This window comes from Pseudorca crassidens, chromosome 3 (assembly GCF_039906515.1).
Source record: "Pseudorca crassidens isolate mPseCra1 chromosome 3, mPseCra1.hap1, whole genome shotgun sequence".
In the NCBI taxonomy this organism is placed as follows: domain Eukaryota; kingdom Metazoa; phylum Chordata; class Mammalia; order Artiodactyla; family Delphinidae; genus Pseudorca; species Pseudorca crassidens.
Window position 1 is genome coordinate 83399210 of NC_090298.1, and position 24429 is coordinate 83423638.

Genomic DNA, 24429 nt, shown 5'->3' on the forward strand with positions numbered 1-24429 from the left:
TTGATGAAGATAAGTGAATGTGGTTGATTATTATGTAAAAAACATAAATGCAAGACATTGGAAGCACAGAAAGAATGGCTTTTGAACAAGAAGTAAAAGATAATTATTTTATTTTCCTAGAAATATATTTTGAAATGTATACTTGTGCAAACATATAGCCTACATTTTTAAAGAATACACATGTATTATGCATAATAACATGAATTCTATATATAATTAAATAATGGAAAACTTTGCTGTCCAAATGGATACATAATTATGATTGCCAAGATGAAAACCATGCTACGTAGTACTTACGGGGGAAATTGAATGAATTAAATGTTAGAACAAAGAATAAAGGAATTAGATTGAAAAACATTCTGAAGAACCCTGGAATACACTCATTGCTTATGGTTCCTGTGGAAACGCACTTATGGGAAAGGGCAAGAGTGACTTGGGACTTTGGCAAGAATTTTAAGATTAATCTGTAAAGCTTATCACTCCACTTGGAGTGAAAAACAAGATGAGTTTTGGAGGTGAATCAACAGAAAAGAAGGAAAATAATTATGAATATATAGAAATTTATCATCTCCTATTACCAGAAACCTTTAAAGATAAACTTTGAATTAGCTTCTCATTTTGTTTGAATATATAGTCACCTCTATTCAGGCTTGGAATTTTTCAAGGTAAAGAGTGGGGTTGGGAAGGAAGAAAAAAGTTTTAATTTTATTTAAAATGCATTTTAGTTTATTTGGTAAACATTTATCCTGAGAAGCCTACATTCTCATGGGGGGAAGGATATGAATAATTTCGATGCAACAGACTAGGATATGTACTAAACGAGGTGCCGCAGAAATTCAGAGAAGGGAGTTCCCAGATTAAGAGGAGCCCCTGACCACCTGAACTACATACACTTTCACTTAGGTTCCCCTGCTCTAACTTGCACTGTCTTCTTTCCCAACCTGTTTCTTCTTTCTGTGCCAGTTTTATTGTGTCAACGTTTTCTACATATTTACATTTGTAAACACCCATCTTATTATGGATATATAACATTAATATATAATATGGCTCTCCAGAGAACTTTATCCAATGTCGTTTGGATGATAACAACAAACATTTATTGAGTACTTACTGTGTGTCTGACACTTTTCAAAGTACTTTCTCATTTCATTCTCACCTTATTTTGCAAATGAGGAAACTACCTAAAATAACCCAGCTAATTCAGTAGAGGGATTGGGATTACTCCAGACAGACTGACTCCAGATGACTGTATTCTAGTGCCATTTAAACCCACCCAGCTCCTAGAACTGCCCTGTGTGTAAGAGTAAATGTCCTCCCCATCCCCACTCCCTCTGGATTAAACCCAAGGAAGGGGCAGTAGAAGCTGACAAGACAGCCTCACGGTGAGACATTAAACTAAAAAGAGGGACTGAGAAGGGCAATTAACAGAAGAGGCTGTTTATGCTCAGGCACCCACCCAGCACACAGCTACCTTTGGTGGTACACAGACTCCCTGCTGCCAGGCTTGCCCATCAGTTCTCTCCACCTCATCCCAGTCAATGCTCCTCCACCTATGTCCATTTTAAAGGCTGATGGGCAACTGAGAAATAAGGTGAGGCAAAGTATTCCTGAGTGGGACAGGAGTTTCACTTGATTAATTTTTTTTCCAATTAAAAGGGATTTCTGGGGGCTTCCCTGGTGGCACAGTGGTTGAGAATCTGCCTGCCAATGCAGGGGACACGGGTTCGAGCCCTGGTCTGGGAAGATCCCACATGCCGCAGAGCAACTAGGCCCGTGAGCCACAACTACTGAGCCTGCACGTCTAGAGCCTGTGCTCCGCAGCAAGAGAGGCCACGATAGTGAGAGGCCCGTGCACTGTGATGAAGAGTGGCTCCTGCTCGCTGCAACTAGAGAAAGCCTTCGCACAGAAACGAAGACCCAACACAGCCAAAAATAAAATAAATAAATAAATAAGCCTTCATTAAAAAAAAAAAAGGGATTTCTGAACACCTGGACTAGGTATTGAATGGGATGTGCAAAAGTGAATCTCCTACTTCAAATACGATAGAAAGTGCACAGGCCTGAGGGTGCACAGGCCTGAGGGAGTGTTCCCTTGAATCAGTCCCAGGTTTTACACTAACTTTCTCTGGTTCTTTATTTCCTTGTGGGTAATATGAGGGAGCTGGCTTAAAAGTTCTAGAGTCCCTACCAACTCTGAAAAAATGTTTGTGATAATAAGGAGCTTGTAGTCTATCTGAGCAGATATGAGAAATGTGTGTAAGAAGTTAAATATAGGGAAAAACTTATATATGGTGAAAGAAATAAGAATAGATGTTGCCCATGAGTGTGTGGAGATTGATTGGAGTAGAAGTTGCTTACTGATATGGTGGTTACTCATCAAATTGTACACTTAAGGTGTGCATCTCATCTCAAATACAAAGCAAAGCAAAAAGAAACAACAACAAAAAACACCAATATAATGATACATAAGGGCTAAAAATTCTGGAGAGGTGCTGCGTTAGGAAGGTGGCCTAAGATAGCCCAGTAACAGACACTGACTTTGTGTATGTGCAAACTATTATTTAGCTTCCCTTAAGTACTGTTGTTTCATGAAATGTTTTTGAGACTATGTGGTTTTTCTTTTTCCTTGTCTTGTTAAAATTACATCACAACATTTTTTTAATCCTTCCCCCCCCTGTTTTTTTTAAATTAGCTGCTGCTATTTCTTTAAATGACCCCCCTTAGTTTCTTTCTTTTTTAAATCTGACAGTTACTGTGTGAAGCTTACACATCTAGACGTTCCTGTCACATAGTTAACACTTCATAAATATTAGTTACACAGAACTGTTGAGTTTATTTCACTATTTATTTGTGCTTCAGCATGCTACATGTTTTTCTGTTTAATCAAACATTCACCTACATTTTTATCCTTCTCCTGTAGAGGGATGTGTTAGTATACTTTTGACTGCTCATTAAAACGTTTCCTTTGTTCTTTCTTATTTAAAATTCTTATCTTTGTTTTAAATCTTAAACTATTATTTTACTGCCTCCTTTCACCCTGGTGGTCAACTAACTTATCCATAGGTACAAATAACAAATTAAGAGTGATTTGCTTGAAACTAGTTCTTTTGTTATATCCCGTGAAAAAGTAAAAAAAGTGATTGGCAATGCATGATCTGCTGTGTTAGATGACACCAGTATTAGAAAATAATATAATTAAAATGCATTATACTAAAATGTCTTCCATTAAACAAGACGGAAAGATTGAAGGAAAGGGAACAGACCTAAGAAGTTGGAATAATGCTCATCTTAAAAAATGAAGTATTGGGGCAGACAGCAGGAGCAAGAAGAACTACAGTCCTGCAGCCTGTGGAACAAAAACCACATTCACAGAAAGATAGACAAGATGAAAAGGCAGAGGGCTATGTACCAGATGAAGGAACAAGATAAAACCCCAGAAAAACAACTAAATTAAGTGGAGACAGGCAACCTTCCAGAAAAAGAATTCAGAATAATGATAGTGAAGATGATCCAGGACCTCGGAAAAAGAATGGAGGCAAAGATCGAGAAGAAGCAAGAAATGTTTAACAAAGACCTAGAAGAATTAAAGAACAAACACCTAGAAGAATTAAAAAACAAAAAAACAGAGCTGAACAATACAATAACTGAGATGAAAACTACACTAGAAGAAATCAATAGCAGAATAACTGAGGCAGAAGAATGGATAATTGACCTGGAAGACAGAATGGTGGAATTCACTGTCGTGTAACAGAATAAAGAAAAAAGCATGAAAAGAAATGAAAACAGCCTAAGAGACCTCTGGGACAACATTAAATGCAACAACATTCACATTATAGGGGTCCCAGAAGGAGGAGAGAGAGAGAAAGGACCAGAGAAAATATTTGAAGAGTTTATAGTCGAAAACTTCCCTAACATGGGAAAAGAAATAGCCACCCAAGTCCAGGAAGTGCAGAGAGTCCCATACAGGATAAACCCAAGGAGAAACATGCCGAGACACATATTAATCAAATTGACAAAAATTAAAGACAAAGAAAAATTATTAAAAGCAACAAGGGAAAAATGACAAATAACATACAAGGGAACTCCCTTAAGGTTAGCAGCTGATTTCTCAGCAGAAACTCTACAAGCCAGAAGGGAGTGGCATGATATATTTAAAGTGATGAAAAGGAAGAACTTACAACCAAGATTAATCTACCTGGCAAGGATCTCATTCAGACTCGACAGAGAAATCAAAAGTTTTACAGACAAGCAAAAGCTAAGAGAATTCAGCACCACCAAACCAGCTCTATAACAAATGCCAAAGGACCTTCTGTAAGTGGAAAACACAAGGGAAGAAAAGGACCCACAAAAACAAACCCATAACAATTAAGAAAGTGGGGGACTTTAACACCTCACTTACACCAATGGACAGATCATCCAAACAGAAAATTAATAAGGAAACACAAGCTTTAAATGACACAATAGACCAGATAGATTTAATTGATATTTATAGGACATTCCATCCAAAAAGAGCAGATTACACTTTCTTTTCAAGTGTGCACGGAACATTCTCCAGGATAGATCACATCTTGAGTCACAAATCAAGCTTCAGTAAATTTAAGAAAATTGAAATCATGTCAAGCATCTTTTCTGACCACACCGCTATGAGATTAGAAATAAATTACAGGCGAAAAAACGTAAAAAACACAAACACATGGAGGCTAAACAATATGTTACTAAATAACAGAGATCACTGAAGAAATCAAAGAGGAAATCAAAAAATACCTAGAGACAGGGCTTCCCTGGTGGAGCAGTGGTTGAGAGTCTGCCTGCCGATGCAGGGGACACAGGTTCTTGCCCCGGTCCGGGAAGATCCCACATGCCATGGAGCGGCTGGGTCCGTGAGCCATGGCTGCTGAGCCTGCGTGTGCGGAGCCTGTGCTCCGCAATAGGAGAGGCCACAACAGTGAGAGGCCCACGTACCGCAAAAGAAAAAAAGAAAAAAACCTAGAGACAAGTTACAACGAGAACATGACGATCCAAAACCTATGGATGCAGAAAATCAGTTCTAAGAGGGAAGTTTATAGCAATACAAGCCTACCTCAATAAACAAGAAACATCTCAAATAATAAACAATCTAACCTTACACCTAAAGGAACTAGAGAAACAAGAACAAACAAAACCCAAAGTTAGCAGAAGGAAATAAATCATAAAGATGAGATCAGAAATAAATAGAAGCAAAGAAAACAATAGCAAAGATCAATAAAACTAAAAGTTGGTTCTTTGCGAAGATAAACAAAATTGATAAACCATTAGCCAGACTCATCAAGAAAAAGGAGGAGAGGACTCAAAGCAATAAAATTAGAAATGAAAAAGGAGAAGTTACAACAGACACTGCAGAAATGCAAAGCATCCTAAGAGACTACTACAAGCAACTCTATGCCAACAAAATGGACAACCTGGAAGAAATGGACAAATTCTTAGGTATAACCTTTCAAGACTGAACCAGGAAAAAGTAGAAAATATGAACAGACCCATCACAAGTAATGAAATTGAAACTGTGATTAAAAATCTTCCAACAAACAAAAGTCCAGGACCAGATGGCTTCACAGGTGAATTCTATCAAACATTTAGAGAAGAGCTAACACCTATCCTTCCCAAACTCTTCCAAAAAATTGCAGAGGAAGGAACACTCCCAACCTCATTTTATGAGGCCACCATCACCCTGATACCAAAACCAGACAAAGATACTATAAAAAAAGAAAATTACAGACCAATATTAGTGATGAACACAGATGCAAAAATCCTTGACAAAATACTAGCAAATAGAATGCAACAACACATTAAAAGGATCATACACCATGATCAAGTGGTGTTTATCTCAGGGATGCAAGGATTCTTCAATATAAGCAAATCAATCAATGTGATACACCATATTAAAATATTGAAGAATAAAAACCATATGATCATCTCAATAGATGCAGAAAAAGCTTTTGACAAAATTCAACACCTGTATATGATAAAAACTCTCCAGAAAGTGGGCATAGAGGGAAGCTACATCAACATAATGAAGGCCATATACAACAAACCCACAGCCAACGTCATTCTCAATGGTGAAAATCTGAAAGCATTTCCTGTAAGATCAGGAACAAGACAAGGATGTCCACTCTTGCCACTATTATTCAACATAGTTTTGGAAGTCCTAGCTACAGCAATCACAGAAGAAAAAGAAATAAAAGGAATACAAATTGGAAAAGAAGAAATAAAACTGTCACTGTTTGCAGATGACATTATGCTATACATAGAGAATCCTAAAGATGCCGCCAGAAAACTACTAGAGCTAATCAATGAATTGGGTAAAGTTGCAGGATAAAAAATCAATGCACAGAAATCTCTTGCATTCCTATACACTAATGATGAAAAATCTGAAAGAGAAATTAAGGAAACACTCCCATTTACCACTGCAACAAAAAGAATAAAATACCTAGGAATAAACCTACCTAGGGAGACGAAAGACCTGTATGCAGAAAACTATAAGACACTGATGAAAGAAATTAAAGATGATACCAACTGATGGAGAGATATACCATGTTCTTGGATTGGAAGAATCAATATTGTGAAAATGACTATACTACGCAAAGCAATATACAGATTCAATGCAATCCCTATCAAATTACCAATGGCATTTTTTACAGAACTAGAACAAACAATCTTAAAATTTGTATGGAGACAAAAAAGACCCTGAATAGCCAAAACAGTGTTGAAGGTAAAAAATGGAGCTGGAGGAATCAGGTTCCCTGACTTTAGACTATACCTCAAAGGTACAGTAATGAAGACAGTATGGTACTGGCAGAAAAACAGAAATATAGATCAGTGGAACAGGATAGAAAGCACAGAGATAAGTCCATGCACCTATGGTCAACTAGTCTATGACAAAGGAGGCAAGGATATACAATGGAGAGAAGACAGTCTCTTCAATAAATGGTGCTGGGAAACCTGGACAGCTACATGTAGAAGAATGAAATTAGAACACTCCCTAACAGCATACACAAAAATAAACTCTGTCACATTCTAAAGTTTTATCACCAAAGGAGGGAATTTTAAGAGTATCACAAGTTGTTATAGATGAGAATAAAATAACAATGTTTCTTTAGCAACACTTTAGTTGAAATAGAGTCACAAATTGCTGTGAAGTCTTACTAAACTTTAAGGAAAAAAAGTTACAAGATAATTTTTTAAAAAATATTTTTAAAAACAAAGTAAGGATTAGTGATATATTATACCCCACATTAAAAAAAATTAAATCAGAGTTTAAAATATTTTTTCTCCTTAATATGTTTCATTTTAAGTGTCTGACTTTCATGTGTGGGAAATAATTAGACATGAAAGACTGAGCAACTAGATGGTTCAGGCTTTCTTGCATCTGTGACTTGATTCCTGGAAGGAACATTGGAGCAGGTGTCAAACTACGGTCAGGGTGAGCAATTAAAATCAAGTAATCTTAGGGCATACTTGACTAAGAATTATAGTTTAGATCAATTCTTTCCTGTGGGCATTTTTTCCAAAAATGGGTATGAAGAAAGAAATGGAAAATGACCCAGAATGGAACTCTAAACTCTGGTGGTTCTGAGTTTAAGTTTACTATAAACCCTTACATCCCATGCTTATTAACTTTTAATAGACCTATTCTCATGTATATTTTATAAAGCAGAGTCTGACCTTGTGATAATCCAGCCACAGAAACAGATTAACTGTATCTCAAATAGACGCTTACCATGAAGAATATATCAGTTCTGCCCCCTTCTCTATTAAGGGGAAATACACTTAAGCTTTCATTATTTTACCTTTTTTGTGTGTCTCTAGTTTACTAAGCATTACGTTAATTTTACTTAATACTTTTATTGTGGTGAGGAGCACTGGAAATGGAAACATTTAAAATGACATTTGATTAAAAACCCCACAAAATTAGCAGATGGCTTAGGGAAGCAGCACTAAGGATGCTACTTGATCCTTAATTCAAGACCATACCTGATGCTGTATCTGGAAGAAGAGCTATGCCAGGAACAATGCTGTTGAGTTAAAGACTATGTTATTCATAAATATTTAGGAAAATAAGAAGCAAGTGTTCATGAGCATAGTATATGAAACCAAATGGATATTCCATAGGAGGAGGGGTCTGCACACATCTCTAAATCTGTAGTATTTATTCATGTAACATTTTAATAAACCTACGGAGAACAGAATTTTATAATGAATCCAGTCAAAACTTTATAGCTCTGTTGATTTATTCATCCTCTGTACAAATGGATGTTTTTATTTGTAATAGTCACTGAAATAAATAGTCATGTATTTATTTATTATTATTATTTTTTTGCGGTACGCGGGCCTCTCACTGCTGCGGCCTCTCCCGTTGCGGAGCACAGGCTCCGGACGCGCAGGCCCAGCGGCCATGGCTCACGGGCCCAGCCACTCTGCGGCATGTGGGATCTTCCCGGACCGGGGCACGAAACCGCGTCCCCTGCATCGACAGGCAGACTCTCAACCACCGCGCCACCAGGGAAACCCAATAGTTATGTATTTAAACTCCCTCACACCAAATATAGAATCCCTAAGTTTTTGTCTTTAAATATTTTCCCAACACTTACAATATTAAAAAGCTTAGTATAATTAATTGGTACCATGTATAACTGTGATAGCTGGCATCTAGTTACTTTTCCTGTTATTCTTTTTATTCTTTTACTATAACAATTCTGTGAAAATTTTTATGCTTCCTACTTAATACATGCTAATTTTTTTTTTTTTTCCAGTGAGGGAAAGAATGAGGGTTCAAAGCAATGTTAAATACAGGTGACAGTGTTTCCTAATTAATTAGTTAAAATTAATTAGTTTTATGAGAGCAGAAATAAATCACTTAAAAATTCATGAGCTCTTTTCACCTTTTTTTTTTTTTTTTTACGAAATGTAAACTTTCTGGAATAAGGATTCTCTCTAAACAAACATTTTTGTGTTACAACCCATGTAGTTAGCATATTGTTGCTAGATCTAAAAACCCATGTCCAGATGCCTAATTAGACTTCCAGAGACCCTGCAGGATGCTGAATGGTCAGGAAATAGGAAATCATCCACTACTGATATAGGTCCCAATTTGAGGACAGACCTGTGAGGGTATCTTAAGATGCAAGAGACTTGGCAGCTGGAGAGCAAGTGCCTTTTGTACCTGAGCATCGGTGCTCAGTGTCAGCCCTGTAGGCTCCCAACCTGTAACATGTCAGCCTCTTGTGTAAGTTAACAGAAAGAGAAAGAATCTAATTTAAACCATTTTCAAGTATACGCATTAAATGGCTAATAGTTTTGTTTTCAAAATCAAACATTTCCTTACTGAACTCCTTAGAAGAAATTTTGGGTAGTGGATCTCCCTAGGTACCGTTGGTTTCGGATTCTCTAATAAAGTCATCTTTCCTTCAATATTGCAAGTTTTAGATCTATGCTTTGGGTGGGAAATTAAATATTATCCAAATCAAATATATTATTAATAGTTCAGGAGAACGGACTCAGAAGAGAATCAACAGCAATCTTCATAAGAACCTGACCATTTACTGTTTGCCTGTGTATGAGATCACATGTCGAATACCAGATTTTAATGTCAGCATTCTGTGCTGGAAAGACCATTTAATGTTTATTTATGAGGCACTGGCCTGGAGTTCAAGCTCCAGGAGAACAGGCTGTGTGAACTTGGCCAAGTCATGGAACCTCTTTGAGTCTCAATTTCACCACAGGTAATAAGAGTACATAAGAGAATAATACTGCTTTCTAGCATTACACTATTATGAGACATATATGAGATTGTTTATGCAAGTTATTTGTGCATTGTAAAACTTGGGTTTGAATTCTGACTCTACCACTTTCTGGCATTGTAGTTTTGGATAAATTACCTAATCCAATAAAGCCTTATTTTCCACAACGTGAAATGAGGATAAGTATACAATGTTTGCAAATTGATTGTTACAGAGTAGGAGCTCAAAAAATGTTAGTTGCTGTTATCACTATTATTTTTACTAAATCTCTGTGAATGTATTTATTATAATCTATATAATGACATAAAATTTTGTTTAAGGTTATTTAAAGTCTATCCCAGTAGGTATGTATTTTTACTTGAAAACTTGGTACTGCACACTTTCCTGTAAATTAGAATAACTTTTAAGCTAAGTTTGTATGTAGAATGAGAAATTTTCTTCCTAAACAAATAATGTCCCTCTATAGGTATTGTTTTAGCTTTCTGATATAAGAGACTAAGAAGGAATGGAAGTCCAGGATCCTCTCATTGTTTATAGTTTACCATAATTAATAATTAAATTGTTTTGTTGGTGGATTTGGTATAAAACAAGAGGAGCTTATATGATTCTATAAGTGTAAGTTTTTATTATTTTTTTTTAATTTTGAGAGGAAAAAAAACCTTTGAAGGGCACTATGCCCTCTATGCTATGTGCCCTCTCTAGAGAACATATTTGAGATGCACCAGCGATTGCCTACCACTTACAATCCATTTAAAGAGTCAACCTCAAGCCTTTTCCCTGAGGTAATGGGATTAGCATTCTGTTGGGACTGCAATCTTTAAGGATACAAATTTGTTTCTAAATGTTCTAGCTAGTAATCCTATGCTCCTTGACAGGTTTTACACTGTAACTGACACTCTTGGAATGGAAAACACAGACCTCAGACCTCTTTTCCTCTGCTGGATTAGGAAATTCAAGGACTTTAACAGAAAGTATTCTGTCTTGACATACTTAAAATTAGTTTCTCCTCATCTTTTTTCTTTGATGTTGGTATTGAAGGAATGTGATGAGTAACCTGAATTTAAGAAGACAGTGACATATAGATGCTTTTCTAAGCCAGTCATGAAAAATTTTCCTTTTAATGTCCCTAATTTTTACTACTTTTAAAAGAAAAGTATGCTAAGAAATATTTTCAGTTTAAGTATATCACTTGATAATTTAAAATGTTCTGAGGCAGGTTGTTTGGTTGGAATTCATTACAAAAGGAATAAAAGTCAAGAACCATTCTATTCTTCTCTTTTCTATCCTCTTTCAACAAGCCAGCTGTTAATCCCTCGGATGATAATATAAGTATGTTGAGACATTATGATCCTTGGAAAATAAAAGAAGTTAAAATATTAGTAAACTTGTTTTATGACACATTCCTGATCATATTCTATAATTCTTTTTCCCTTTTATTTTAAATTATATCTTAATATGAATAATGAACATTTTAAATAAATATTATTACTTTTAGAAAATGTCTATAAATTTGAAATATCCCAAGTTTGTTTTCATGAAGCATACTTTTCTATAGCTAAGATTCCAATGGAATATAAAATATAAATTACAGTATCTTTTGAAGGTCACTATGAATTTAATGTAAAAACCACTCAGACTACACTGAATAATTTAGATTTAAAAAACAAAGTTTATTGTATAGTAAAACTTTACATCATACTAATTTTAATTTTTTCTTTTGAAACTGTTCTCAATTTTTTTCTAATGTTCTATTTATTTCCCTTACTTCTTGGATGTATTTTATTGACTCTACATTTACCTTGTCTTGATGGCATCTGGTCATGACTTTGAATATCAGTTGTGTCTGTGCTGTAGAAACCACGGAGTACAACCTGGGGAACACTGACTTCAGTATCAGAGCTGTGATTTACTACCTGCTCTCTGACTACCTAGTGTAAATTACTTAGCCTCTCTGAGCTTCGGTTTTCTCATCGTTAAATGGGGCTAGAGATACCTGTCTTAGCGTGGTGGTGAGGGTTACATGAGATTGAATCGTGTCTAACAATGTCTGGCATATGGAAAGTGCTCAGTAAATTTTGTTCCCTAGTTCGTGGTAAATGGAAATGGAAATGCAAATGGTTGGGTTTGGAGCTGAATACATGCTGACTTCAGCTGTGGCCTTGATTGTTTGATTGTTGGTCATTTCTTTGTTTGCTTTTTATTTAAAAGAAAAAAAAGTGAATGAAGCTATGTAATCTCCAATGTAGATACGGCCCTCAACCTAGGCTTAAAATATAAATATATGACTAAATCAACTGCATTTACAAATGAGGAGTTCATACCTCACAGAGTTATTTTAAAGACTCAATGATATATAACAATTCAAAGACTGTAGCACATGCTAAGCACTCAGTAATGGTAAATTATTAGTAATGTGAAGATGAGATCCTTGTGATAGAGCTTGGGTACTCCAAATTTAGCTAAGAGTCATACGTACAAAACATTTTCCAGGTACTCCAATTTAGGCTGATGTTTCTGTATTTCATGAAAAAAAAAACAAACTAATCTTTAAATGGTTATACTTAATATGTAAAGTAGCTAAATTTTGGACATATATTTCAGAATATATTCATATAAACAGCTGCCCCCTTTTGGATCTTTAATATGTAGTCTTTAAATTAAAGAGCCCCAAATTAGCAGATAGGAGTTTTTTGTTTTTAGAAAATTGTACTTGTGAGAAATAATTCTGAATATACCTTATCTTTTATTCAAATGTATACAGACTGTTCATGTGCGTATAACCTTTAGAAATCTCAGAACCTGGAAAGGATTGATTAGTCCCTCTTTCTGGGCTCTGGAATTATACTAGGTCAATATTAAACTAATCTAACAATATACATAAATTTCTTTCAATCTATTAGGTAAATATTTCTATCTGTAACCAGGGCTTAGATCTAGCTGGCATGCACTGGTGTGACTGTCATAGTTGTGTGGCTGGCATTCTTTCTTTTTTTAAAAAAAAATTTAATTAATTAATTTATTTTTGGCTGCACTGGGTCTTTGTTGCTGCGTGCAGGCTTTCTCTAGTTGCGGCGAGCAGAGGCTACTCTTCGTTGCGGTGTGCGGGCTTCTCATTGCAGTGGCTTGTCTTGTTGTGGAGCACGGGCTTTAGGCGCCCAAGCTTCAGTAGTTGTGGCTAGTGGGCTCAGTAGTTGTGGCTCACGGACTCTAGAGCACAGGCTCAGTAGTTGTGGCACACAGGCTTAGTTGCTCCGCGGCATGTGGGATCTTCCTGGACCAGGGCTCGAACCCGTGTTCCCTGCATTGGCAGGCAGATTCTTAATCACTGCGCCACCAGGGAAGCCCAGAGTAATATAATCTTATATATTCTTTCTTTGTCTTTTACTACAGGAAGGTTGAAGTCATTAGAGTGAGATAGTTTTTAGCAATTGGCTAGACCTTTCTGTTGAAGAACTGCAGTATCTGCTGGCTTGTGGCTTAATTTGTCACTGTACTGAACCTCAGTACTTTATACAAGGTGTGGTACGTCAGCATCAGCACTGAAATGTGTTCTTGGGCCACCGTTATTATGCTTTATTGACTTTTTCCGGGTATTTTTAGATACAGACTCATAACTACTTGTCTCTTCTTCTCCGTTACTCTCCTATTACCTGAAATTCCTCTGAATTGAAGATACCCTAGAAAGTCCTGATCATTAAGCTTGAGTGGTAGAGGTCTTTACAGGAGATTTGATAATACTAGAAATCAGATTCACATCATAAGGAGCATTTAAATCATCTTAGTCAGTCAACATTCTAACTGGTTATTTGACACCATCAAATACCTAGGTTGCCAAGAATGTGGCCCGTGTCTATTTTCCCTGTTATGTTGTCTGTATTACTGAATGGTATTCTTCTTCTGTTAATTAAGAATATTACAGTACATGTCAAATTAAGCATTTTTGCTTTGAAAAAGATGTGGGTGTGTGGTTAAAGGAGTCTCACAGATTTAGTAGGAACAGTGCTTTTAACAGATGTTAGATCTCTGACTCTGGCTTTTTGGGTATCTGAGCGTCTTAGGGTTGCACAGTAACTCAGAAGCCAACTCTCTTGATTTATAGTTCAGAATACAAACTTCACAGCAGTTAACTTACTAGCCCAGGGATGGATAAGTTTCAACTTCCATGTCAGCTCTGAGATTTGGGCTGTTGCAAGACATAGGTTTGATATTCTTCAATTAGATCAAGGTCACATAACTAGTTTGAAGTAGAGTCTGGACTAGAACCCAGTTCTTTTGGCTTCTAATCTTGTTTTCATTTCTCCTAGTCATTTTATTATAAACCTCATGAAAACCTTTATTTTGAATACATTTTTATAACCTTGTAATCCATCATGTAGGCATGAAAAGTTAAGATTCTGACATTTTTATTATATGCAAAGAAAGTGAAAATTATCTTGTTAAAAATATCATGCTTATTATTCAGTTTCAAAAATGCAGAAATAGGGCTTCCCTGGTGGCGCAGTGGTTGAGAGTCTTCCTGCTGATGCAGGGGACACGGATTCGTGCCCCAGTCCGGGAAGATCCCACATGCCGCGCAGCGGCTGGGCCCGTGAGCCATGGCCGCTGAGCCTGCGCGTCCAGAGCCTGTGCTCCGCAACGGGAGAGGCCACAACAGTGAGAGGCCCGCATACCGCAAAAAAAAAAATAAAAAAGGAAATGCAGAAATAATGTGAGAAAGAAAAATGTAGTTTCATATGCACATCTTTTTAAGCATGACTCTTCATTACTAAGCTCTTTTTTACAAAGTGTGCCATCAGCTTTTTAAAGGACACATTTCAACATGGATTAAATCTTTGGGAAATTAGCTTGAATTATTTATAAGTACAGGCATACCTCAAAGATACTGCAGATTCAGTTCCAGACCACCACAGTAAAGTGAATATCGCAATCAATGGAGTCACACCAATTTTTTTGTTTCCTAGTGCATACAAAAGATATGTTTATACTTTACTGCAGTCTGTTAAGTGTGCAATAGCATTATGTCTAAAAAATGTACATAATTTAAAAATACTATATTGCTAAAATATGCTAACCATCATCTGATTCGTCAGTGAGTTGTAATATTTTTGCAATAGTAAGTTAAAGATCACTGATCATAGATCATCATAACAAATATAATAATTAATAATGAAAAAGTTTGAGATATTGCAAGAATTATTGAAATGTGACACAGAGACATGAAGTAAGCAAATGCTGTTGGAAAAATGGTGCTGATAGACTTGCTGGATGCAGGGTTGCCACAGACTTTCAATTTGTAAAAAATTATTCGCTAATCACAGTAAAACAAGGTATGCCTATAATTGCCCAAACATGCACATATATGTGTGTGGAGTAGAAATATATTTATCAACAGCTAAGAGTAATTGTTTGTATTGTGATGTTATGAATAATTCAACTGTATTTCATACCATTTTTAAGCCCTGTGGATGTAGTTTGTGTTATTTCCCTGGATAACATTGCTGGCACACAGTAAATATCTAACAATAATAACTCTTTTCCCATACAGTATTTACTTTAACTAGAAAAAACTGCTGTGCTCATGTTGTACAATTTTTAAAGTTTGTTAAGATGCTAAATGAATTTCTTGGCATTCTGTTATGGTATTATCATTTTTTAATTAGAACTCTCTCTCTCTCTCCCTGTCATACACACTTCACCTTCCTCCAGCCATTTGCCTTTCCTGTGACATGCTCTATGTTTTCATCTTATCACCTTAGTAACCAGAGGTACCAGAGTCCTACATTCCATTGAAACCCAGGCTTTAAAGATGGTCTCAGGCTGTTCCCTCTACTTCTTTTGTGGTTCTCTGTAGCTTGAAAAATTGGGAAATGATCAAATTTAGCCACGATCACAACTTTCCAAACTTTTCTGTGTCCTGGCATTTGAGTTCTACTTTGTGTCTATCGCTGTGTTAATTATTTGGGGGATACACAGTAATTCCTTTCTAACAAGAATACTAAAATATTATTGGAGCTAGCATCCTCTCAATGCAGGCCCAGCACTAACCCATGCTCACACCTAGGACAAGGCCAAGCTAGTCTGGTGTATTTTCAGCGGCTTGCATGTTCTCTTTTTCCCAAATATTATCCCCATTTTCTTTTATTCTTATATACTGCCCTTTATTCTGTAAATAGATACCAGCTTCCTTGCAAGAACTGGTTGCAGCGATAAGTCATGGGAAGCTCATTCACATGAAAGTGTATAAACTGCACAGCTGGGCACATAATCAACTCTAGACAAACAGGAGACAGACCAGGTAAGGAACTAGGAACATAGGCTTTGAGTCAGTCCTGAGATTAAGCCTTTTCTCTGAGACATTATGTCACTGAACAAGTTAAAGTTACATAACTTCACTTAGACCACTGGTTCCTCATCTGTAAAATGAAAGTAATACTGTCTCATCAACTGTATTATTAGAAAGATTAAAAGAAAAGTCTATGAAAAAATTGAGCAACTTCATTTTTAGTCAATACCTGAAAATGTCAATTAGTGTGACAACAAAATAGCAATCAATGCATTGGACTATAGAAGAAGGAGAGAAGGTGAATAAAGGAGAAGCTGAGGACTCTAAAGGCAAATTTTGTAGGGATCATATCTTTTCCAGAAGTCCTATTTACCTGCTATTGGTTGGGGGAATGTAGAGGCCCCACTCGTTATATCCTGCCAGTGCCTACAGCTTTGCTTCCCATTATTTATAAACATTTTAGCTTGTTTTGCTTTGATGATATTATAAACAGGGATTCATCCTTGTCAAATTATTTATTAATTGAGGATTTCTACCCTCAAGGAGCTCTTGTGTAGAAATAATATGGACATACAAGAAATAAAGTACAAAAGCTTGTTTTATAAAGATCATCAGTGCTACAGGATATTGGGAGAGGGAATGAACGCATTGTCAGGATCAAACATCGTATGAATGAAAGCTCTACTTTTCTGTTTTGATGTGGCCATTTAAATAAAATGGCATAAAAGTATGTTAGACACCAGGATTCAATAAGCTTAATCCTGAAACAGCTACTGTAAAAATCATAATTTTGCCAGATCTTGTTTGCAAGATTTTGATTTCCTAGAAGAAATAAGTTTTTTGTTTTAAGTATTTGATTCATTTGCCATCAATACTTGAAAGGCAGCTAGAGGTTTGGCTTCTTCACATTCTGATGAGTGGAGCTCAGAACTACCAAGGTGGCATCCTACTCCTGTCCCCCAGAGACCCACGTTTTCTGGCAACAGATCCTACATTGAGCTATTTGTGATTGTCCAATAAGCTGTTATAATAGAATGGCCAAAATACAAACTTTGTTTTTATGTGTTTATGTGTTTGTGGGACCAAAACGCAGAGGTATTGGTATCTCCTACTTGTTTTAGTGACAATTCTGATTCCATGTAGAGGAGAATCAAAGGCATATATAATTAATTTAATTATTGAATGTGTTCGACCTTAAATGGTTCCCATTTTCATTTTTGAAAATTTTAGTCAAAGATGGACTTGAAATATGTTCTTTCATTTTACATTGAGTATTTGGTTAAATGAAAGATTTTATGAATATGTTGGAACTCTTCTGAGTTTAATCAGTTTATTGATTCACTAGGCATGATTTGGTGTTTTTCCTTTGTGATGATTTTTAAAAAGAGAAAAATCTCATTTTCTTTCTGCATTATTTGTATAATCTTTTCCCCTTCTTTTTGCAACATTTGGCTTGAACCTGAGTTTGATAAAGTTTGCTATAATATTGTAGTAGTTTACAGGTGGCTCACATATATTTATGATGTGAAAGTTGCGTATCTATTAATTTAACAAATATTTACTGATGTCCTGCTATGTCCTGAGCTAGCTATTGGAGGTATAATGGTGAACGAAATACACAAAAACCCCTGCTCACATAGAGCTTATAGTCAGAGATTAAACACTGTTACTAAAATACTGTAATGAAGCTAAGTATTTTGGAGTAGTAAAGGGAGGTGGGGGAGGCAAGGAGCACAGGGAGGTTGCAATTTAAAATGTGGAGGTCAGTGAAGACCTCACAGAGAAGGTGACAATTGAACAGAGACTGAAGGTGATCAAGAGAGGAAACCACTTGGCTACAAGGAGCGACAATATTCTAGGCAGAGGAAACAGCAAGTACGGAGACCCTGAAGTGGGAACGTGCTGTGTAAAGAACAGCAAGGGGCCAGTGTGGGGTAGGGGACTAAGAGGCTGGTTTTGTAGGGCCTTGCATGCCAGTGAAAGGACTCTTGCTTTTTTTACTCTGACCCAAATGAGAAGCTGCAGGAGGTGTTAGGCAGGGCAGTGACATGGACTACTTTAGCTTCAAAGGCTTGCTATGATTGCTGTGTATTGAGAACAGATTATAAGGTGGCAAGGGCAGAAGCAGGGAGATAAGTTAGGAGGCAATTACAATAACCCAGGCATGAGAAGATGGTATCTATCTACTTCCTGTGCATTTACTGCTGTGTGTATTGTATACAGACACTGGTGCAAGGGACCATTTGGGTTTATTATTCAGTCTGTTTTTTTTCCCCTGTGGTTCAAATCTCCCATAGAAGGGAAAGAGAGAAATCAATGACTTCACTTTTGTTTTTAGCCATTACTGGTAGTAATATGAATCTTGCATGTATATGGCATTTTACAGTTTTCAAGCCATTCTTATATGTATTGCCACATCTAGCCCTCACAATGGCCTGTTTAGTGGGTGACAGTTTCCAGGTTTATAAGACATGTCAGGGTCACACAGCTGGCCCCTTCTCTTCGGTGGTGTGCATATTGGCTTCAGTAAAAACATACAAACTAAGCAGTGACCAATAATCATCTCTTCCCGGAGAATGGGACTTGGGTGCACTTAAAGAAATTTACTCAGCTGTCAACTCATTAAAGAGTAATGAGCATTGTTGTGGTCTCTGTCTTTGGTGGTCGCTGGGTTGTCAAGCTAAAAAAACTTGATTGTTATTGGAATTGAATCTGTAAATTGTTCAAAGGGGATTCTTTATAAACAAGAGCATTCCTAATTTTTTCCTTTTAATTTCATCTTATCTCTTTATAGGATTCACACATCTAAAGATGGAATAGAAAAAAAGTGTACCAAAACTGGAAGAATCCCCCAAATGTTGAGGGAATTATAATACCAAAAGATATTTAATTTTTGCTGATGAGTAACACTAGGTGCAGTGTTTCCTTGTATATGTCAAAATATTTCAGCAAAGATGGTTTTCTTTTATGGAATTTAAATAATGAGGCTCGTGACATTTTACTTTTAACCTGCAAGATACATTGAATACAATTAACATATTCAAGTTAAGTCAAAGAAAGTAGCATAAATAACTTCTGTGTGATTTAATTTAAATTTATAATATATTATAAGTGTTTCAGAGAAGATGAGAGGTTGTAGAAATTCCTGTATATTGTAGTTGAGAAAGCAGAGTGTGTATTTTGTATTCAGAAATATATCATGTAACAGCTGTTGCAAAATTTGAATGAAAAAGAAAAATTGAATGGGCAAATATACGTTTGTAGTCAAAAGGAATAATATATATATCACTTGAATTGTGCTCTTGAATTGCCATTTGTCTAAGAGATTGAATTTTTGAATATAACAGCAGTAAATGCAAAAAAGGCAGATTAATATAGTGATGTTTGTGAAAAAAATTTAAGTGCTCGGGATAGGAATTTGAACTTGTGGTTCACACAATAGTATTCCATTACTTTCTAACAGATCTGATTATTGAACAGATTAATAGTTTATGTTGAAAAACCTACTTATTTGAATGAGCCCTCAATTATAATATTCCCCATTAAGGATGTATTTTTTTCACTTTTCAGTTGAAATAGCAATGTATGTAAAATGCAATTGATGTTCTGGCTTTCAACCTGACAAGCTTTTGCAATATGTAGAATATGTGGCAGGCCTGGTGGCTTCAAAGTGTTTTTTTTGAAGTTTTTGGTAGGGAATGTCTTCTGGGGCAGCTGAGGGGATTGGTGCATGGGGAACATTTGAGACAGTGGTTTATTGTTATTCTCTTTTCCTGTCCATTTTTTACGTGGACCACTCTTCGTGTCCTCCTGTATCCTTTTCCTTTCTCTTTTCTTGCTGATTTAATTCCTCCAGTTTATTATCAAGTGCCTGCTGTATGCCAGGCATTATTCTAGGGGCTAGAAATACACCTCCCTGCTCTCTGGAAACTTACTGTCTTGTGAGGAGGGTGAACAATGAACATCTTAAACAAGGGATAATGTTCACTATGAATAGACCAAGGCAGGGAGTAGTGACAGAGCAGTATGATATTGTACTGGGTGGGGAGGGAAGGCCACTCATCCCACAGGGAAGCTGAATCCTGAATGATAAGAAAGAGCAAGCTGTTTTTTCCTTCTTGTGCCCTTGTTGCCTTCACTCTAGCCCACAGACTCATAATAGCCTGGCTGCATTCACAGCTTTCCACGTACCTAGAGTTGAAGCCAATGGCACGCCATACCTCTTCTCCCTCTCCAGGGATATGTGGGAGATACAGATGGACTGTCCTTCCTTTATAGGCCTTCACTTTCTTACTCCCTATAAGAATTCACTAATTATTATGTATTTTGGAAGGTTTTCCTCCTCTTCCACCAGCCCCTTGCTTCATACCCCAGTACCACACAACATGTTGAATTTGCTTCTATAAATATTATAGGCCTTCTCACATTGCCTTGCAATAATTTGTCTTCCATTCCTTTCCAAAATGCCATCCCCATTTGCCCCATTAAAAGCCAGGTAAGCATCATTTCTTTCTTTTTTTTTTTTTTTTTAGTATTTCTTTCTTTATTTGGTTGCGCTGGGTCTTAGTTGTGGCAGTGGGCTCCTTAGCTGCAGAGCTCCTTAGTTGTGGCCAAACTCTTAGTTGCAGCATGCATGTGAGATCTAGTTCCCTGACCAGGGATTAAACCCGGGCCCCCTGCATTGGGAGCACGGGGTCTTAACCAATGTGTCACCAGGGAAGTCCCCAGGTAAGCATCATTTCTATTCATCTTTGTTTTTCCAGAGGCTAACACAGTGTCTGAAACAAGTAACTTTCAGAAAGTATTGTATTTTTAAACCAAATTAATAAATTGTTTAATCTTATACTGCTTGCCCTTATGATAACTTCAACACACATATATACTTCTCTCCTTTCTAATATCTAAGTGATTAAATGAAAACATAAAATGTAAGGGGTTAATTCAAGTAACTTAATGTATTCTTGTCAATTAAGTAAAATGTAAACGGTACCTTAGTAACTAGTTTACTCTCTTTTGCTATTTATATTTTTCTCAACCGAAGAGAGCAGGATGCTGAACCACATTTAGAGTTTATCAGAAGAAACATTAGAGACACATAGAAAACAGCATAATTATATATGCACTTTTAGACTGCAAAGTGAAATTAGACAAGTCGTTTGAAGGTCTGCGTGATTCATTATAATGCAATCGATTATGTGGCTTACCTTAAATTATAATGTAACGCTGAGAAAAATGCCATGACCTAAAGAAATATTTTATGTGGATGATGTCATCATGCATTTACAGGAATCAGTATAGATATTTATAACTTTTCATGGAAAAATTTTAAAACATTTTAAAGCAACATTTAAAAAGAAAATTACATTTTGAATATTTAGCTGCCTTGTTTGCCCACTTCGAAGATGGAAAGAAATTAATCACAGTGAGTTCATTCTTACAGTTATAAAACAGTTTGCAGTCTTTTTTCATTAGTTAAAAAAAAGTACATGAGTATCATCAGTTTACAGATTAGCAGTCATTGCCGTTAAACAACATGGCATTTTCCCACTACTTCTGGTAAAGTCTTTTTTATGTCTGTATGTGATTTCACCGTTTTTAGTCATACCAGTCTTAAAAGGCTGGCCATTATGTTCTTTGGACATGAATTACTCCCCCAAAGGGGGAAGAATAAACAACACAAATGCTTAAGTTTGTTTTTTGTGAAAATAGCTACATTTAAAGACCATTTTTATATTGTTCTTTCTAAAATGTCAATTACTAGATAGTAAAAAAGTTAAATTCAGCTGAATGTAATAGAGAAAAATATATGAATATGATTTAATAATTTCCTAACTTCTGTTTTCTTCATATGTGGCAGAGAAACTTACTTAAATTCCTAAGATTTGGGTTGAATAATAATTCTTATTATTTAAAAGAGAAACATAGCATCATTGTAATTGTACTCCCGAGGTAAATGTCTGGTTTTCTTTTGCTTTTATTTTATTGTGACTTCAAAGGGAATGGTTGTTTCATAATGAGTTTCTGTCCATGATCAGTAAATAATAAGAAGAAAATAGTGAGGAGAGGGCAGAATTGCAGCCTCTGCTTCCTATTCTAATCCATTAGTGATAACACATATATCATGAATGTCCTTAATTCTTGATTAAAAATCTTGATTAAGATGGAAGAGTTTCTGGTTTTTCACTGTTAAATATTCTTTAATATGGAAAGTTGACAGTGATGGATTGACTAGCATGTAATAAATACAGAATCAGAGGTCTGGAATAATCCTTGAAATATCACTTTTTATTGTGATATATATCATACATACAGATGCATAGAGCATAGACAGTTTAAAGAATAGCTACAAACTCCTATGGAACCACCACCCAGGTCAAGAAACAGAACATTGCTAGTATCCCCGAAGTCCTCTCCATGTGAAATTTCATTCACTTTCTATCAAAACTAGCTCCAGTTGTTTTTCAGTTTATACTCAAGGATTCCATGTAGAATCATTGTTTCCCCCCCCCCCAACACTTCCAGAGATTTATTATTGGAAAGAGTTAAACTCCATAGAAAGCCTGAAGAGGCAAGAGGTATTTCCATTCCTGGTTCTTTTGAAATGCATTTAGTGGCTGAAAGTAAAAGTGGATCAGTTAGATAATTGTGTCAGTTGATGCATTTGGTGGATAAGCTGCAGAGAGCATCCTTCTTTCCATCTTTAAAATGCAGAGGCTTAACATGAAAAGTTAAAGAGGTTTGAGTGGATGGGGTTGAGAAGAGAGTCTTGGATGGAGACCAATTATATCCATCTTTCATGATGATATCACAAATCCAGTAGAACTACAATCAGTAGTTGAAATAGCAGGGTAGAAGGCAGCTACTAGAAGGCAATTTTCAATTAATAAGACATCAGACAAATGATGTAACAGTAATATAATCAGGTTTTTCAGAAGGAAAAAATGTCCACTGCCATTCTTGACTAGATACTAGATTTTTAAATATACAGCTCAGTTGCTCTGCCCATAAAACATGTTGCTTTTCTTCATTTTGACAGATACTACATTGTGTTCAAACTTATTTCTTATTCCGCTTTCTTACATTGAGCCATTTGTTTGGTTTTCTTTTACTATATTTTGAATTATTAATCACTGAGCAGATACTTTATTACTGTAAAAGGAATTATAAACATCATCAAAACGGTGCTAGGGATGAAAGAGCAGATGGGTGCTGGGTTTTGCAGTTTGTTTTTTTAAAAATTATTCCCCTGGGAGAGCTGTTGGCAAAGTATACAGTCGGTAATTAGATTACGGGAACAGAAAGAAAAAAGGAAGGAGAAAAAGTAAATTAGCCACATGCAAGTCTATATATATTTTTCTAAAAAGAGAAAAAAAAACATTGCCTTTAAATATATGTATTTATTAAAATTATAGGGTAATAAGTACTTCTCCTGTAAGATTTAATATTATACCTCTTCTACTTCGTTGTTTGTTTTCATTCCCCTTGACCTCCTTGTTCACTTCTGTGGCTCTGTTGCAGATCTGTTTAATAATCATTGGTACCAGGATCAAGCTGTCATCAGCCAGAGGTGACAATTCACAAAGAGAGAATGTTTTGGCATTCCAAGACACAGAGGACATTAAATATGGTGTAAGACAAAACATGTCTTCTTTATTTTGACCTATAAAACATAGGTGCTATTGTGAAAAATATCGCTTCACAAAAATGTCTTCAGCCAGTAACTGTGGATGATATCCATCGTCAAGGTTTGCACTGTATTTTATTACTGTATTTTTTTTTTGCCTACTCCTCTTTACATTTTGAAAAGAAAACCAAGTGAATTCACTCTACTATATATCAATTTGAAACAACTTGTCTGGCTTCAGAGGCATCTCTGAGCGGAGTACTCCGTTTTCTAGTTAGGTTATATTCTTTAACATCTGAAAGGGTCATGGGTTTTGTCATCACTACCTGGGGTGAAGAACAAAAACTAATCAATATTCTTTCCTAGTTCTCTCCCTGGATGTCTTACAACCTCATCTGTTTGTTTCTTGTTTCTCCTTTACTTTTCCTGGGTGAGGTCTTCTGTAGTTAAATTCTCTCACATCGCATACACAATCCATTAGGATATCCTGTCTCTACCTTCAAAATATATCCAGGTTTCAACCACTTGTTATCTTGTTATCTCACCCACCCTGATTGGACCACCGGGATTACAGCAGAAAACAACAATATCATATAATTTCCTTGTCTAAGCAGGAAGGGTATAAACCCTTTCCCTTCCCTTCCCCCAGGTCCATTCTCAATAAAGAAGCCAAAGTGATCTTTTTAAAATAGAAACCCAATCACGCCATTCTTCCCAGACTCTGCAGTGACTCTCCATTTGACTCAGAG

At 36.1% G+C, this 24429-nt stretch overlaps 1 protein-coding gene across 17 annotated transcripts in view; it reads left to right on the top strand.

Annotated features, from left to right (window-relative positions):
• The window catches only part of PAM (peptidylglycine alpha-amidating monooxygenase), a 280435-nt gene that overhangs the window by 71695 nt on the left and 184311 nt on the right, over positions 1–24429 (top strand). For 2 of the 17 annotated variants that reach the window (XM_067731349.1, XM_067731350.1), the window contains exon 3: positions 15947–16068. The exons of the other annotated variants lie outside the window; for them this stretch is intronic. The gene's annotated coding sequence lies outside the window, so the exon portion shown is untranslated. The remainder of the gene's footprint in view (positions 1–15946; positions 16069–24429) is intronic. 17 annotated transcript variants of the gene reach the window in all.